The 17,722-nt window shown below is 37.1% G+C and overlaps 1 long non-coding RNA gene across 1 annotated transcript in view; it reads right to left on the bottom strand.

Annotated features, from left to right (window-relative positions):
* LOC145679876 (uncharacterized) overlaps nt 1–15,010 on the bottom strand; it is a 137,175-nt gene extending 122,165 nt beyond the window's left edge. Inside the window, exon 1 of the long non-coding RNA XR_014130596.1 lies at nt 14,900–15,010. This is a non-coding gene — a long non-coding RNA (uncharacterized LOC145679876). The remainder of the gene's footprint in view (nt 1–14,899) is intronic.
* Between the last annotated feature and the right edge of the window lie 2,712 nt (nt 15,011–17,722).

The following is a 17,722-nucleotide window of genomic DNA, read 5'->3' as shown; positions in this document are numbered from 1 at the left end:
AGAAAAATGTTCGCCGTAAAATACTGTTTAGGTCTACGGCAGATGAGTGCCAGCTACACAATAAGTTGGTTCCAAATAAGTCTAGTATCTAAACATTTCGAAAGGCGATGGTGTAAGGTACCTCTGTGCCCACAAATAAGACATAAGTCAGTAGTACTCCCATGAATAACGTATAAGCGTTCACTGGTTGGAATCAGATTATGAATTGCTTGGTACCACAGACTTTTCACTTCACTGGTGAGGAGAGGATGATTCAAAGTCTGCCAAATCGCGGGCCAGTTGTGGTGTGCGTGGTGCATGATGATAGAAGCAGTTTCTGAATTGTGGTGCTGTTGTTGGAGTATGTTGTATAAAATGCGTGTATTGCCGGCCTTTGTGGGGACAAGGTGGGCAAATATGCCCAGGTTAGGATGAGGTCACGAAGATAGGTTGGACAATGATTTTCATGGCGTAATGTAGAGGGATTATTTCCATGAAGGCTGGCTGTCCAGCACGTTAACCGCTGTGCAGTGTATAAATGTGCATTTAAAGACTGTACATGTATGTTTTTAACAGTAGTGCTTTAGCTTTCTGTCGAATATTAATCAAATTGAGACTACCGTGAGCATATGGGAGGGACAGAACCGGCCGTCGTACTCGGAAAAGGCATCCTTTCCACAGAAACCACCCAATGAGGGAGTCTATTTTCTTGGCATGCATTTCTGTTAAAGGAAAAATTTGTCCCACATACCAAAGTTTGGAGCAAAGGCAAGCGTTAGCATACCATACCCGTTGATACAAGGGAAGTGCGCGTGGTTTATCTGCTTGACTTTGTATACGCATTTGGGTTATGATCGGGTTCCATATATGCTGCTGTTGATTCTTGGCATCATTAGTAAAGGTAATACCAAGAATTTTAAGAACTGAGACCGACTGCACGTTCCAAGGGTTCAACGGGGAATCCGGACATTGCCAGTTATGAAACAATAATTGCTTAGATTTATGTGTATTGAGCATTTGTCCTCTGAGCAAGGAATACCGCTCAATATGTTTCATTGCTTTCTGAAGATGAGAAAATTCAGTACAAAGGAGTGTCACATCATCTGCATATGCTTGGATATTAAACTTATGAAAATCATGTAATAGTGGATCTTGATCCCTCGCAATTTTTTGTAGTAGGGTTTCAAGTCCGAGACTGAACAAATACATCGAAAGTCCCCCTCCTTGTCGGATACCACGTTTAAGGTCTATAGCATGTGACAAATTAACATTTAAATGAATTTTGGAAGATGCATTTTTGTGTAACGTAGTAATGAGGCTGATGAAGAAGGGAGGAAAAGCATATGCCTTAACATCCGCTTAGATATATGGATAGGTCATACTGTCAAATGCTTTCCGAAAGTCAAGTGAGATTACACAGTCTGGGAGACGTTTAAACTGGTAACATGAAATAATATCTTGCAATTTCAATAGTGCTGCTTGCATATTATACGTAGGATTGAGTGCAGCTTGATGGGGGTGATGAGCTGGTTACAAATGGGTTTTAAGCGGCTAGCAATCATTTTGGTTAATATTTTAAGATCGGTATTCAGAAGCGTAATAGGACGAAAGTCCTCAAGAGGAAATCGTCCGGATTTTTTTTTTAGGAAGGAGTATCAAGATCACATTATTCTGTGGAATATTAGAGGCGTGCAATAATTTATTCAATATTTCAAAATTCAATATTCAATATTTATTCAATATGTCTGACCCACAAAATCCCAATATTGCTTATAGAATAGGTACGGTAGTCCATCAGGCCCAGGGTTGGAGATATTATGTGATTTCATTCAAAACACTCATCAATTCCTCGATCGAAAAGGGGTGCATGAGGGAATCCAAGGCGTCAGGAGGGTCATGCGGTAAAGGAGAATCTATAAAGTCTTGTATGTCGATCAACGTATCCTGAGGCGTGTCATACATTTGCTGATAATAACGAACAAATTCATTTTGAATATTATAAAAATTGTAGAGGGTTTGTTCCCCACATACATTAAGACAATCTATATATTTGGAGGTATTACATTACATATTTCGCATATAATGATAGAAGGTGGTCTTTTCATTTTCCAGTTCACCAAGATGTGTGCGGCTGTACAACTTAGAAAAAAGTTGGTGTTCCACTTGACGTAATTTTGCTTTAATGTGGTTCATGAGAGTAAAATTTTCCGGTGTGCTCGGTTGTGACCATATGTCATCCAGAATTTTGTAATAATATTCCTGGGTATGGAGAAGATTGGACTTTGTTTCGAGAGCTTGCCATTGAAAAAATGAATGAATTTTATGTTTAGTGTAAGCTACCCACCACTGATTACGGCTGTGGTAATAGCGCTGTTGTTTACACCAATACTGCCACTTACGAAGGAACAAGTTTTTAATATCAGCGCGATTTAAAAGTCGAGGTGGCAATTTCCAATATGAGCGACGAACAGATCGAGTCACAGCTTGTGGGAACTTCCAGGTAATGTAGACGGATACATGATCAGAAAAAGAGGGGATGCGCAAGGCCGTTTCTGTAATATTTTGCCGGGATACGTCTGATATATAGATCCTATCTGAACGTGATTGTACTCGGGAGGAGCGGTACGTCATTTGGCGTTCTGCATGACATAATAACCAAACGTCGCGTAGGGGAAGCTGCGAGATAAGAGTTTGCACAGCCTTACATCGTATATATTGTCCTGACGTGTCTAATGGTGATTAAACCGCATTCCAGTCTCCTGCCATGATAAGTTTGTCCGGTACTACTGGTAACAATGGCACTATGTCCTCATTATAAAACTGTTCCCTGCGTAAGCGGTTGTGCGTCCCAGATGGTGAATAAATGTTAATAATCGTGAACCAATCGGAGCGGCAACGAATTGCCCGCCCGGAAGGTAAACAGCTTATATCGTCCACTTGTATACCTTTCTTGTATAAAATAGCAGTTCCCCGTTGGTGTTTACCTTGATTAATAATAGCATTATATGCTAGTAAGAAGGAAAATAAGGAGAAACAGAAGAAAATCGGCATCAATTTGTGCTACAATTTGTTGCAGTAAGCACTGATTAGATAAGTTGGATATAGCATTTAAATTGTACAAAATGACCGCGCATTAGGTAGAGGCATATTACTGTTAGAAACAGTAATACTGCTACTGTAGAAAAAAGATAAAGGCAAACAAATCTCTGAGGGAAAGAAAGTACAAGGCCAATCAACATATCGATGCACAATACTTAGAATGAGGCTATGGAACTGACTCTCGACCCGGACTATAGTGTCGAGTAGACAAATTCAACAGGCAACTAATTGGCATGTTTTTTTACTGTTTCCACTGCTGATACTGTTTCTACTTGGTCATTAGGTGTTATGGAGGAAGTATCTAAATCGTAACTAAAAGTTTCGGTAACAGTTTCACACACATCACTCGAAGGGGGGAATCAGGAAGATTTGGCTTTCGTTTCTTACCTAAAGGCAGCGAATCAGCTATCTCGTCCAATGTATGCGTGGCCCTTAATTGCTGTTCGTGAGTTTTACTATTTACTTTGTTTACTCCTGGGAAGACGACTCACACATTTCACTTGTTTCAAAAGTACGCACTGGCGAAGGTAGTTCTTGAGTAGGCCCAGAGATGTTAGAAGGCGTCATTTCACTCGCTATCGCTGGAGATGCTAGGGATAAATGAGATGCATCAACGGGTTTGAATAAAGCCGGAAATGCACATTCATCATTAAGAGGAGGCACACTATTATCACATCTAGGCAGTTCATTTGGCGTGATTCTCATTGGTGGTAGAGTCTCAGCAACTGACACATTCGCATATCGCCTTGTAGATGGAAATGTTCCTTTAAATATTTCCGTCATCCGGAGTTCCTCAGCATATTGCGATGCGGGCTGTCTTACATTTCTCTTCTTGGGCAGGAAGACTGGACGTGTCCGTGGGAGTCATATATCCAACACGTTGTTTGTTGCCCCTGGTACATCACCGTTTCTTTCTGGTTGTCAAAAGACACTTTGGAGGGATTTTTCTTCACTAACATGGAAATAATACGCATTCCATTATAAATAGGGTATGGGAGATATACAGGCCATTTTTCATGAGTAATGTTATGTACAGTTCCATATTCATTTAATACATTCACTACCAACTCATCCAGCAATTCCATAGGCAAATCCAAAACTCGTACGCGAGTCAAAGCAGAGGCTGCGTCTGTAATAAGTACTTCACTTATCAGTCCATCACTGTGGCGAAAATTCACTGTTCCTGGGTTATTCGAGATAAATATGTTAAACTTATGCATATCACCTATTTTCACATTCATACAGTATTCCTTATTATGCAGTTGTTTGGCCGTTGCCTCAGTTAATAAGAGTGCGAAGTTCTCACTTAGCCATTTATGTATCTCAAGTGCTAATGGCCGCCTGGATCTTGTACTCTTATCGAATTCGAATTTCACAGTATTCGTACGAATATTCTGGGACATGCTATCAGTATATGCCACACCAACACAGAAACGAATTTATATATCACTTCTGTTTATCTATTTATATATACAGATAATTAAACGCACTAATAGTATATCAATAACCAGTACTACGTGGTTCGAACACTCACACCTTAAAAACCGCACCAGAGACAAAGCACGTCCTCGCAGTATGAAGGGTCGTAGCGAACTGACCACTGAGCCACCGCGGCCTCTTCTGTCGGAAGAATATAGTACACTCAACCACGAAGATAGCTAGTAACAGAGTCTGGCTTTCTGCTATATTTCAGCTACGTGCGAGAAACGGATATTTAACCAGAATCACGTATTTAGCTCCTATGAGTAGAGTCGAGCGTGATTTAAAAATATCCTTCTGAAAACTGGTGAATGTGTCTACGTTTTACTTTCAAGACCTCCATTACTCTTACTTTTTAATTTGTTTCTGTTTACTTACTTCAGATGAGTATCTTTAAGTGGAAAAAGAACTGTAAGCATCTTCTGAATATTGATATTTGTAATTGCAATAATAGCAATAGGATTTATATTACTACTAGACTTTCAAGACACACAGCTTGTGAGTTTTCAGAGGAGATAACTACTGAAAAAGTAAATTTTTAAATCACTATATATATATATATATATATATATATATATATATATATATATATATATATATATATATATATATATATATATATATATTATAAAAAATGGATGTAAGTATGTGTGCCCGATGATCACGGCCAAATTGCAAAGTCAAATGAAATGACTTTTGGTATATAGTTAATCCTTAATCCAAAGAGGGGATGTTATCATATCATGTTCATTATAATATCTTAAGGGATAGTGGGGATCCGAATTCTTGCGAAAAAATTGGGTATCTCACAAGCCATTAAACTTACAGACCTGAAATTCAGTAAACTAACACTTTATTGAAAATGAACAGAACGTCACATAGCATCCTTTAAAAATCTTCTTTATGAAAGGGGGGGAAGGCCAAAATTGATATTGGCTTGGTATATATGCAAAATTGATAGTGGGTTGATCTGTAAAAATAACTCAGTTCAAAATCAAACTCAAATCCTGATTAGTTAGAATTTAACAACATGATTTTATTACAAGTATAAACTCTAGTCAACAAAGAAGAGGGCATGGATCATGTGTCAGAGTTGATGACGATGTGTTTTCGTGGGTGGTGGGTCGACGGGTTGTGGGTCAGAGTGAATCCCGGTGGGTGGAGGGTTAGAGAAGGTCACATTGAGCGGTGGGTTATGGTGGATCGTGGGTCAAGATGGGTTATGGGTCAAGTTGTTCATTGACCCATGTCATCACTACCTCAGATAGGTCAGTGCTCGCCGTTCCGTGTTCGATTCCCGGTGGGTCTCCCTTTGAAATTATATGTCCTCAATATATCTGTGTTCGTGTCCCTGTCTTTGAAGTTTACTGAAAATAACTGGAAAACAAGTATTACTAAGTATAATAGAGACAAGTTACGAAGATACTTTCGGTGAATCAAAAAAGAAAATGGCCTAAGATATCAAATTCCAATTAAGGGGTCGAATTACTCTTAAAACCAGTTTCTCCTTCATGTCCTTCCATGTTTGTATGCCTATTTTTGTTTTCTAATTCAAATTTAAAGTCTCTCGACTACAGTATTTTATCATGACCGAAATCAGCGTGTTTTGTCGTTATCGTAAACGTGTGCAATTTGCTACATACAGGAATGTGTTTTGACTATTACTTAGCAGAGCAGTCTTAGCGTAGTGGCGTGTGCAGTCGCTTCGTAATGCAGCGGTCCCGGATTCGATTCCCGCTGCGGTAAGTTGTTTTTACCAAACTACAATATTCATACCTCTGATGTGTAATAAAATGAAAAATACTCAATTTCTTTGGGTCTTACAAGTTAGAGTGGAAACGGCTTTCTTCGCAGAGAAAATACTGTACTAGCAATATGACGTTATATGTTTGTCTACAACCTTGATTCGTTGCGTAGGAGAACGTAACGTGGTTAGCAAACATTTCATGAATATATAAGGATCATGCGTAGGGCCTAGTATGGGTCATCAATGAGTCGAAGACGATATTGTTTCCTAGCAATTATTCCGAACGTCTTCCACTATTACTCCTAATGCTAGAAATAATATTTTCGTTCGCCATTTCCAACGCGTTTCGTATATCCGTTCAACCAAAATTTGTAAATAGAAACTATTCTTTTTATATTCGTATCTATATATTGGTACAATATCAATATAACGCATACATAATCCAAAGTCTTTTATCCAAAGAAAGCGTTATACTATGTATTTGTATTAACATTTTTAAAGTTGCCCTAAAATTAGACAAAACTTACAGATAGGTCGGGATTTCGGGAGTTTGTCCGCAACTCCAGGACACACCTCTGCATCTACTAAAATGTTGAACGAAAGCGTTCCAGTATAGTTTCATATAGAAAGTATTCTGCTGTACGTTTTAAGGAAAATAACTGCAATAAAAATAACTGAATATCACTGAACAGTAAGGCATATAATAAACTAACTTTTAGGATATGCAGAGGTAATTACAAAAGCTTTGCTACAGAAATACCTACACAGAACACAATAAATTCAATGAGCTCCGAAATACTAAGCAACACAATAGCATATAAGATTCAGTCTACAAAGCAATTGTTACTTAAAGAATGGACATACACTATTTCGAGAATCGAGATAAAACGAGAAATGTTTACGATACTTTTCGTCTCGTCTCAATTCTCATCTCCAAAGCGACGCGATAATTTGAGTTACCCTTGTCCCGTCTCGAATGTAAAATGTTAATTTTCATCTCAATTTTCTTTGTTTTGTTGTAGAAACGAGATAAGAAATTCCTTTCCTCGTGGGCAACACTAAACAAAACCGAAATATTCTTGCCAAATATCACGTTTCTGGTTGTAATGTTACGCCAAGCTCCTAACTTTTAATCTTCTATGAGATAATAATGATTATTACTAGTTTATTATTATTAGCTTATTATTATTAATTCTTTTGTTATTCCTAAAGATTTGATAGATCAAGTATTGAAACATCCGTGTATTCAAATATCTGAAGATAATAGAACATGTGTCATCGTTGATCAATTGCTACCGAAAATTCTAAAGTAAAAGAAATGTACTGGTCGTTCGTGGATAACAGTTGATTACCTTCGCTTTATTGGTCAAGCGCCTTGACCACTGATTCACGATTACTACGCAGTAATTAATTCGTCTTTAGTTTATTTACGATTATAATATACGCGCCATATTTCATTCAAAATAAAGGAGTTTTGTATTTTGCTTTTTAAAAATCTGAAATATTAATAAATTAGTGAATACAGTGATTTAATACCTTCCGAGTTCTCAATTACATATTCCTGTATTTTGAATTTGACTATTAACAAGCTACTCTTTGAGCGAACAGAAAAGGCTCTTTATTTAATCGCGCCCAAATAAGTAACGCTTTAGGTGAGTTCGTTAGCAGTGTGGTTTTCTAAACCGGTGATCCGAATTCCAGTCTCCACCTTGCCGTTTACAACTTTTTAAAATGTTTCATTTACAACGCTGAGCTCAAATTGGATGCTGCTAAATGAAAGATAATCTCCAGTGGAGAAATTCAGTGATGATATAATCCTGATAATAAAGAAAGAAATGAATGGAGAAAATGAGTTACAAAATTAATTCTGTTAATGGTTCTATATTTGATATTAACTGTTAATTTCGTGCATTTTTAAATTGATGTTTATTGACACTATATTCTCCTCTTTTTTCCTTGTGTCTCAATGTGTAAATTTTCACTAATATTATTCAAATCAAGAACCTTCTGTTATATTTACAACCTAAGTTGAAATACTCTGAGTAGGGATAGGTTCTCCAACTCGTTTGAGCGCTATCGAATTTTGCATTTTTAATATTTACAAATAAGTTACTGCATACCAATATTTAGCAGTTTCAAAAGTCATTTAACGAATAATGAAATCGGACAACTTCTTCTTTCGAAGTAATATTACGTATCAATCAGTGGCGCCGGAATCTAGGAGCTCAGACCCTTTTAGACACCCAAAATTTTCATTAGAATCTGGGTTCCTCCTCTGAATGATACATTCATACTTTAATTGATTTGCAGGTATGACTACTGTTAATAGTTTCAAAACTCAGCACAAGGCTTTGTGTTTTCTTAAAAGAATAACCTAATACATATACTGCATAATTAATCCGTATGTTATTTGATACGCATATATGTATAGTCATTTGAAATAAGTTAACTTGTTTATATAATCTCTCACTTGGGTTAATTGTAAGATTATTTAAGTCCCCTGACTGTTATCTTCTCATCGGCGCCTCTGGTGTCTGTATATTTTTTTCTGGCATTGTGCTGTTTACTGTGAGTACAAACATTCAAGGACTCCTTTTTGTCATTTCCTCAGCCAGAGTCTTATTCCACTTCTGCACTAAAATACTCTTTACGATTTGTGCTTTTAACAGTTGGGGGCAACTTCACACTGCTGTGCTAGCTACTACCAGGCGTAATTAATCTTGGAGCAGGCGTTAGTTGAGTTGCCTATCTAGCGGACTTTGTACATCAAGAATTTATGTGGCCCACTGTACACTTGTATAAATACTCGATATTTTAATGGTAAAACCAGTGACATAATTAGACCGGACTGGCAGGGCGCAGAATTGGGCAAAAATTTGGGGGAGCGTTTTGATTTGGTTGGTCAGGGGACGGTAAGGCGAGTTCTTTCCTCGGGCGACAGGTGTGCCTACAAGGGGGGAACATTACGCTACTGGCGTCATCAGAATTTTTGGTTTTTTTTTTTTTTTAATGCAAAATAATTAAAATTGCCTCATTTCACGCAAATATCAAAAATTATAAGAACTAGTTACTCAGTTAATTACTACACTACTATACTTTCCTGCTCCCTCTTCCCCCATAGCCGTCATAATATCATAACTATTTTAAAGAATGTTTTTCAGCCTTGTACTCTGATTTTCCTCATACACACAGAACCATCTAACAAATGTAACAAAACTACTTAGCCGCAGAATTTTCTAAGTCTACAAAAATTCTTGCCAGCAAGCGTATGCAATCATCTTTCAAAACATACAAAGATTCGTATGGTGATACTATAGCTACGTGTAAAGGTTTGCTCAAACAATTAATTAATTATGAATTGTTGTTGTAATGCAGTACCCGATCTAGACTATAAACCGCAAGAACCTACGGTGCGGGGGGAGTCTCAGAGCCTAAGGGGCCAAAGGGCCTTGAAAGGTCCCTGTGCACCGTGCTTGTAAATACTAATTTTTAAAACAATGTGAAAGGGATGATATTCTCACAATAGTTTAATTACTTGAACCAAGTAATGGCTTATCAAAACTGACAACGACGCACGATATGTCTCTTACTTTCTCCCAAAGGTCAGATCAAGTATCACAGCCATGATATTCAAAATCAAATCGTCCATATCCTGTCTTCAAACTTTGAAGCTAATTTGTTGAAGGAAATCAGAAGAGTGCCATTTTTCTCATTAATCATTGGTACGACTCAAGATTTATCAAAGAAAGATCAAATGAGTTTCATTGTTGGCTATGTAAATTCTGCAGAAGTAAACGATAGCTTAGAAAAGGAAGTTTCAAGAGGTCGAAATTAATGAAGTGCTTTTATGATTTTTACATGTAAGAAATCCATCTGCATCCCGACTTGCAGTTCTAGTGTTAAGTCATTTGAAGAAATTGGGATTGTTTGTTTTAAAAAAAATAGAGGGCAGGGATATGAGGGCGCTGCTGTGATGAGTGGTGGTTACTCAGGTGTTCAGAGGAGACCTCAAGAAATTGAGGAACAAGCTATATATATTTGTGGTCTATAAGCTTTCCAATGGTGTATAACTCATGACTCTGTGATAATTAGGAGGGTCACCAGAGCCCCAAACATGAGTCAACCGTTTTGTTAAAATCCCTGGCGGGTGTCTAGAGTTAATTGTGTTCTTATGCCGTAGACACTAATCACTATTAGCTACCCATGTTGCAGATAGAAATGTATCTTGAAAACTGTTTACTTAATGTCATTTGCTCCTTGTAGGCTAGTCACTGTTCTTTTCTGTGAGTTGTATTGTATTTGTCAGAGTATTTCTTCTAACTTCTGATGTGAGAACTGTTCATTATTATGGAAATGATAGTGATCAAAAAATACCCAAGTTTTGAATTTGTGAATTTGGATCTTAGAATAGTGTATAGTGTGTTTAACCTCCATTATTCTTGGAAATTAAGAAATGTTCAAATACTTGATTTGAATTTCTGTTGGTTTAGTTATACGCACATTGATGTGCAGAATTTCGTTCAGTAATTTCTGTTATAATAAGAATATAACTCGGCTTGTAATTTACTCCATGCACAAATCCTGCGGAGGATGGGTTGTTTGTTAGAAAATTAAATTAGCTTCTTCAATCTGATATTTTAGTTGTTTTAAACATGTCCAACCAGCATCGAAAAAAAAACACGTTTAAAACAATTTGTTTAAAACGTTTAAAACAAACTGAATAAAACAACAGCCCTCGTTTTAAACACGTTTTAAACACTTGTTTTAAACATTTTGTTTTAAACATATCAACCCTGGAAAAAACTAAGGTTCTCATTTGCAATTTCACCGTTTCTTCCCGTCCCGCTTCACCCACTTACGGTGGAGGTTGGAACGATGACTTTCTAGAAACTATATTTCCTTTTTTGCATTATGGCACTTTAATCATCTTTCCCTCTGTTGCAACATTTTCGAGTCCTGGAATGATACTCTCTGTGATTTTGTATAGGAGTTTTATTCTGTTCATCCGTTATTATCTTTAACCGTTTTCATATTAGTGGTATTGGACATTTTATCTGATGCAGGCACGATATCTTGGCGGCCATTTTGAAAACGGTGATCCATATGAACAATCTTTTACCACAACGCTGTTTAGTGTATGAAGATCTATCGCACGAGGTATTACTTGACACATATTTTCGTTTAAAATTTCTAAGTTAGACCTGGACCCCATAAAAGGTGACCCTAGGGGCACCGCGACAACATCATTCGATTTGTCCCATGGCTTTCCTATTTGAGTTTTTGTTTGGTTTATTGATGTCCAATTGTTTTCATATCAGTGCTACTGGACGTTAATCTGATACAGGTAACATATCTTGGCGACCATTTTGAATACGGTGACCGATATGAAAAATCTTTTTCCACATCGCTTTTTAATTTTTAAAGATCTATCGAACGAGGTGTCACTCGCTCCATATTTCCATTTAACATTTTAAAGTTGAGTCCCGGGTCCCCTTGAAAAGTGGCCCTGGGGGCACCGCGACATCACCATTCGATTTGCCCCATAGTATTTCCTATTTGAGTTTTTGTTCAGTTCACATATGTTCACCCCCGTGGAAAGATGAAAATGGGCCACCCTGTATATGTATATACATATTCAATATATATATATATGTAGTATGGTGCTAAATTCGTTGTACAAAAGCAGAGGAGTGATTCCTGAGAGTAAAACAAACAAAAATGGTTCAATAAACATACGGCGAAAACCCGATCGTTTACGTGTTATAGGCTGCCGAAATCATGAAAAAAAAAAATGAATTTTAAAGGTTCATAGCTCCAAAACCATGGGACCTACCTTGGTCGGGTTCAGACTTCACTTAGGAACTAGTATGAGCCCTATCTAAAAATGCGTGTTTCAGAATCCTGAAGTGCTTCCACAACAATTTTTATAAAGGGAGTTTGACTACGGGCCTATGATATAAAGTACTCTCCAACTACTTCCATAAAAATTGTTGCGTGAGTACCTTAGGATTCTAAAACATGTATTTTTGCATAGAGCACATACTAGTTCCTAAGTGAAGTCTTCACCCGACTACAGTAGGTCCCATAGTTTTGGAGCTATGGACCTTTAGAATTCATTTTTTCATGTTTTCAGCAGCCTATAACACGTAAACGATGGGGTTTTCGCCCTATGTTTATTGGAACTTTTTTGTTTGTTTTATTCTCAGGAATCACTCCTCTGCTTTTGTACAACGAATTTAGTGCAATACCACATATATATATTCACTGCGCGGTACATAACCTCAACCTTGTCATTAATGATGTCGTAAAAGGTGTAAAAGATGATGAACGGGTAGATAATCGGTTTACGAACACAGGGTTAATGTTTACAATAGACTTCTAGATATCGCGTATAACGAAATAGAGTACCCGTTTTACATCGTTACACACAATTGTTGATGAATTTTCAATCATATTCCCGATAGTACTTGTGAATCGTTCAGACGACGAAATTTTAGTTAGTAATAACTGAAGCTTTAAGAAAAATTTAAAATTGATATTTTCTTTATGACACTTGTCTTATTGACTCCTCAATTCAAACCAATCCTTGGTCTTAATGATCCACATGGCTTTCTTTTCTCAATATGGACTTCACAAACTGAATGAACATCTCCGGTTAAATATGATACAAGAATTGTGTGACTTCTACCATTTTGATAGTGAAGAAACAGTAGCTGAGATAGGAAATTTTACAACCGTACATACGGCCTCACACCACAACGTAGACATTCGTGATTTGTTACCCAAACCAAAACAGTGTAAGATTTTCAAACAAGACGAATAATATTAGTAAATTAGATTCACAATATGCTCAATAAGAAGGTTTAGATGAAGAAGAAATAGATGATGATGAAGAGGAAGATAGAATGGAAGCAACTAATAAGAAGCTTTAGATGGAGAAGAAAATTGATGATGAAGAAGAAGATAGCATGGAAGCAAATAATAAGAAGCTTTAGATGGAGAAGAAATTGATAATGAAGAGGAAGATAGAATGGAAGCAACTAATAAGAAGCTTTAGATGGAGAAGAAATTGATGATGAAGAGGAAGATAGCATGGAAGCAACTAATAAGAAGCTTTAGATGGAGAAGAAATTGATAATGAAGAGGAAGATAGCATGGAAGCAACTAATAAGAAGCTTTAGATGGAGAAGAAATTGATGATGAAGAGGAAGATAGCATGGAAGCAACTAATAAGAAGCTTTAGATGGAGAAGAAATTGATAATGAAGAGGAAGATAGCATGGAGGTAACTAATAAGAAGCTTTAGATGGAGAAGAAATTCATGATGAAGAGGAAGATAGCATAGAAGCAACTAATAAGAAGCTTTAGATGGAGAAGAAATTGATGATGAAGAGGAAGATAGATAGCATGGAAGCAACTAATAAGAGCATTACTGCACGTTTTGCGAGATTACTCGTAACTAAGCGAAATGGATGTGGCGGGTTTTGATACTAGGTGCCTCAAATTTCGATTTGTGTTATCAAGGCGCCAGGCTCGAGTTTCGGTCACCATGGCTACCTGAGACTTGGGACTTTCCGAGCCTGAACAAGAGGGATATTAGCAGATAGTACATTGTGTGTTATATCTGTCAGTACTTTGAAACTTCTACTTTTTCTTTTCAAGAAGTTCACATGAAGTAGTATCTGAGCATTCCTGAAATAGTGTCTGAGCATGACATAGTATATGACCTTTCCAAGACAAGATAATAATTATTTTTAAGAACTTAAAAAGGTATACGTATAACAACAACTAATATAAAGTATTCAAAAAGCAGCTAAACTTCTTATGAAGTACACTTAACTTCAGAACCATCCTTATGCAAGTGGCATTTACCGTCTTAACATTTGATTCGTTGTATGAGTAATAAATACAGTAAGACGTCGATAAGCCGAATGTCAGTAATTCGAAACGTAAAAAATCCGAACGCGATACCTAAAAGCTTTTTACATTTTGTCTTAGTGCTAGCAATAAACAAACAATAGGGTGGTCCATCGGCGTTGTGTGAAGACAGCGTTTTTACAAAAGCTCATTCATATGTAATTGTTTGTCATACATATTTTCATTTTTATTTGCTCTTAGCCCTTTACAAGTTAAGTGAGTTACAAGAATAGTGTAATTTAGTGTACGAGCAGGTTCTTCAAAAGCATTAAATGTAAGTAGTCTTACGTACGTTATTGTAATTACTGTTTGTACTGTATATCTACTGTATCAATATAAGAGCATGCTTTGCAGTATATTTAAGCCTAAATGGCGTTTTCTTGGTCATTTTCGAAAATCCGAACTGTGGTCCCAATTAGTTCGGATTTTCGATTTCGTGCGGTAATTAAATTTAATAATAGATCCAAATTTAGAAACATTAAGTAACATTCAGAAAGATTTATCGTTACCAATTAACCAAATCTTATGAATAAGCCTATATGAATATTAAATACAAGTTGTCCCCAATTAAACCAACTAACATAAAAAATTACTACAAACAAAAAGAAAATAAAATTAACCTAAACAAAGAAACAGGGGTAAAGACACTGCAATTAATGCTCTTATAGGCTTAACTTACAATTTCCTTTGGTCACTCATTACAACTGAAATTTAAATGCCACTATAGATGAATAAATCCAGTTGAAATATATATATAATATCAAGATATTAGGAACATTTTTCAATTACAGTATGTCTGTTCTTTATTGTTACAAGTCTGCAAACACACCGAAGCTAAGGAGGAGTTAAATCATGGAACTACAGATACTTCGTTGGCCACCCGATAGGTGGCATAAGTTCTAATAAAGCAATCTATTAAGTTAGCCATCTTGCGGAAAAAATTATAACCATGATGTATCACTAGATTAGCTAGTACAATATGATTACTTTTTTTTATATATACAGGGTGGGCCATTTTAATTAATCCACGGAAATATCTGAAAAATGATAAAACATAGAAGAAATGTTTCAAGTACACGTTATATATTGCTAAGGGGGAAACCCAATTCCGCCAAAAGTACCCCCTCTCCGCCCCCCTAAATGGGGGTAACGGGGGGTAACTTTGAAATGTCAAAGGGGAACATGGGTCGAGTAATATCTCGTTCGAAAGGTCTTGGAAAACTAAGTAACGCTGTACCAAAAGATGTTTCATATTGTGCACCAGTTTCAAAATGGCCGCCATGATATGGTTCGAAAACTCCAGTACCCGTAGTATGAAAACCATGGAAGATAAATGAATGGAACAAAATTGAAATACGTAAATATCATAGGGCATATCGAATGATGTGGTCCCTGTGATCCCAGCGGTTTCCGTGAAGGGGTTTTGTGGGCTAACTTCAAATTTTCAATGTCTGACCGGACAACGGTTCGGGCGTACGCTTGACCTACCCAATGCTGTTTGGAAGGCAGACTTCATGAATAGAGAATTGGTGCACTAAGTTAACGCGGATGGCCACAGTTACATTTTGATTAACTATTAGCATTCATGTCATATTGTGAGCTTGAGGGACGAAACGGTGTGTACGTATATCCCCGAAATGCTTTCTGAATAACCAGCACGCATTGCATAAAAGAATCTCTTTTTTTTGGTCACTACAGCGTCATCCTCACAAACAAATGTTTCAACCACACCATACCTATTTGTAAGGTTAACCTTAATTTACGAATTAAAGTAGAGCTCTCGTTTGAACTTTCACTTTACTTTCCACCCCTCTCACATACAGAGCGCAGGGAGAGATTATTTTGCAGGACTTGGATTTCTCTCTATACATTATGGCAATTTTACTCTAATATTTTTATCTCTGTTGTATTATTCTCGAGCCTTGGAACGCCTCCGTGGTTTTATTATTTAATTTTCGTTATTTTCATTTATGTCTAACCGTATTCATACTATGGGCACTAGACGTTTTCTTAGACACAGTCACCATGTCTTTGCGATCATTTTGAAAACGGTGTCTCATGTCGAAAATTTTCTTACAGAAGCTGTTTGATATTAATTTGTCTATGTAACGTGATGTTACTCGCTTCAAGCTGCTATTTGAAATTTTCAAGTTGGCCCCGGATACCTTTCAGTTGGCCCTTGGAGTCACCCCGACAACACCTCTCGATGTGCCTTACGTCAGTTAGCTACTCCGGTTTTTCTTCTGTTGATTTATCTCCAATCGCTTTCATACTACGGGTACTAAACCTTTTCTCTGACACGGATACTATGTTTCGGCGGCCTTTTGAGAACACTGCCATTTCACCTCAATCGTTTTGTCCTGCAATATGTTAGATTTTGCAAGATTTATCGAACGAGGTACCACTCGACTCATGTTACTATTTGAAATTTTGAAGTTAGCCCCCATGATCCCTTTAGGGAGGCCACTGGGATCACAGGGACCACACCGTTCGATATGCCCTATGATATTTATATTTCAATTTTGTTCCATTCATTTACCTTCCATGGTTTTCACACTACGGGTACTGGAGTTTCCGAACCATATTATGGCGGCCATTTTGAAACCGGTGCACAATATGGAACATCTTTTGGTACAGCGTTACTTAGTTTTCCAAGACCTTTCGAACGAGGTATTACTCGACCCATGTTCCCATTTGATATTTCAAAGTTACCCCCCGTTCCCCCGATTTAGGGGGGGCGGGGAGGGGTACTTTTGGCGGAATTGGGTTTCCCCTTTAGCAATATATAACGTGTACTTGAAACATTTCTTCTATGTTTTATCATTTTTCAGATATTTCCGTGGATTAATTAAAATGGCCCACCCTGTATACAAACTTCCGTTTCAATTTCTCGCCACGCGTAAAATTTCCTCCTCGGGCTCTCCCCTGAAAGCTCACTAACTTCTTTTACTCTTTACATTCCAGTGACAACACTAGGGACAAAGTATGGTTAGTCAGAAGAAATAAATCGAATTCGATGTTTCATCAGCCTTAAACGTTCAAGACCCCTTTATACCAAAAAATTGATTTCTGAATAACCTGCCTGTCGTTCATTCGTCCATTGTAAATAGATTATGTTCAATTCTTAAAGGCCGTATCTTTCAACGGATTCGCACTAAATTTTACACTTAGTGAGGTGCTTCCCTGGTGCATACAGTACACTAGCGTATTATTTAAAAGAAGTGATTAAGTTCTTGGATCTTTACCATCTGGCCCTCAATACGACTAATAATCTCACCGAACATGAAGCAAACATATATTTTGGTTTAAGAATTGAAATTGCCTTATTTCTCGTTACTTTTTTCCTGTTGCCATTTATTTACATTTCGAGGAATTACCGGTATCACGAGTTACAGATTTCATTCTTGTAGCAAGGAGCAAGAGATGTCCTAGTAGCAAGACCAGTTGGCGCGTGCTTGGCTTTCTAAGCTTGCACTTGAAACGCATGCTTTCATACAATCTG

The sequence above is a fragment of the Thermobia domestica genome, chromosome 2 (assembly GCF_964235325.1).
Source record: "Thermobia domestica chromosome 2, izTheDome1.hap1.1, whole genome shotgun sequence".
In the NCBI taxonomy this organism is placed as follows: domain Eukaryota; kingdom Metazoa; phylum Arthropoda; class Insecta; order Zygentoma; family Lepismatidae; genus Thermobia; species Thermobia domestica.
The sequence above is the reverse complement of the archived record's forward strand: the minus strand, read 5'-3'. Positions and strand labels throughout refer to the sequence as shown.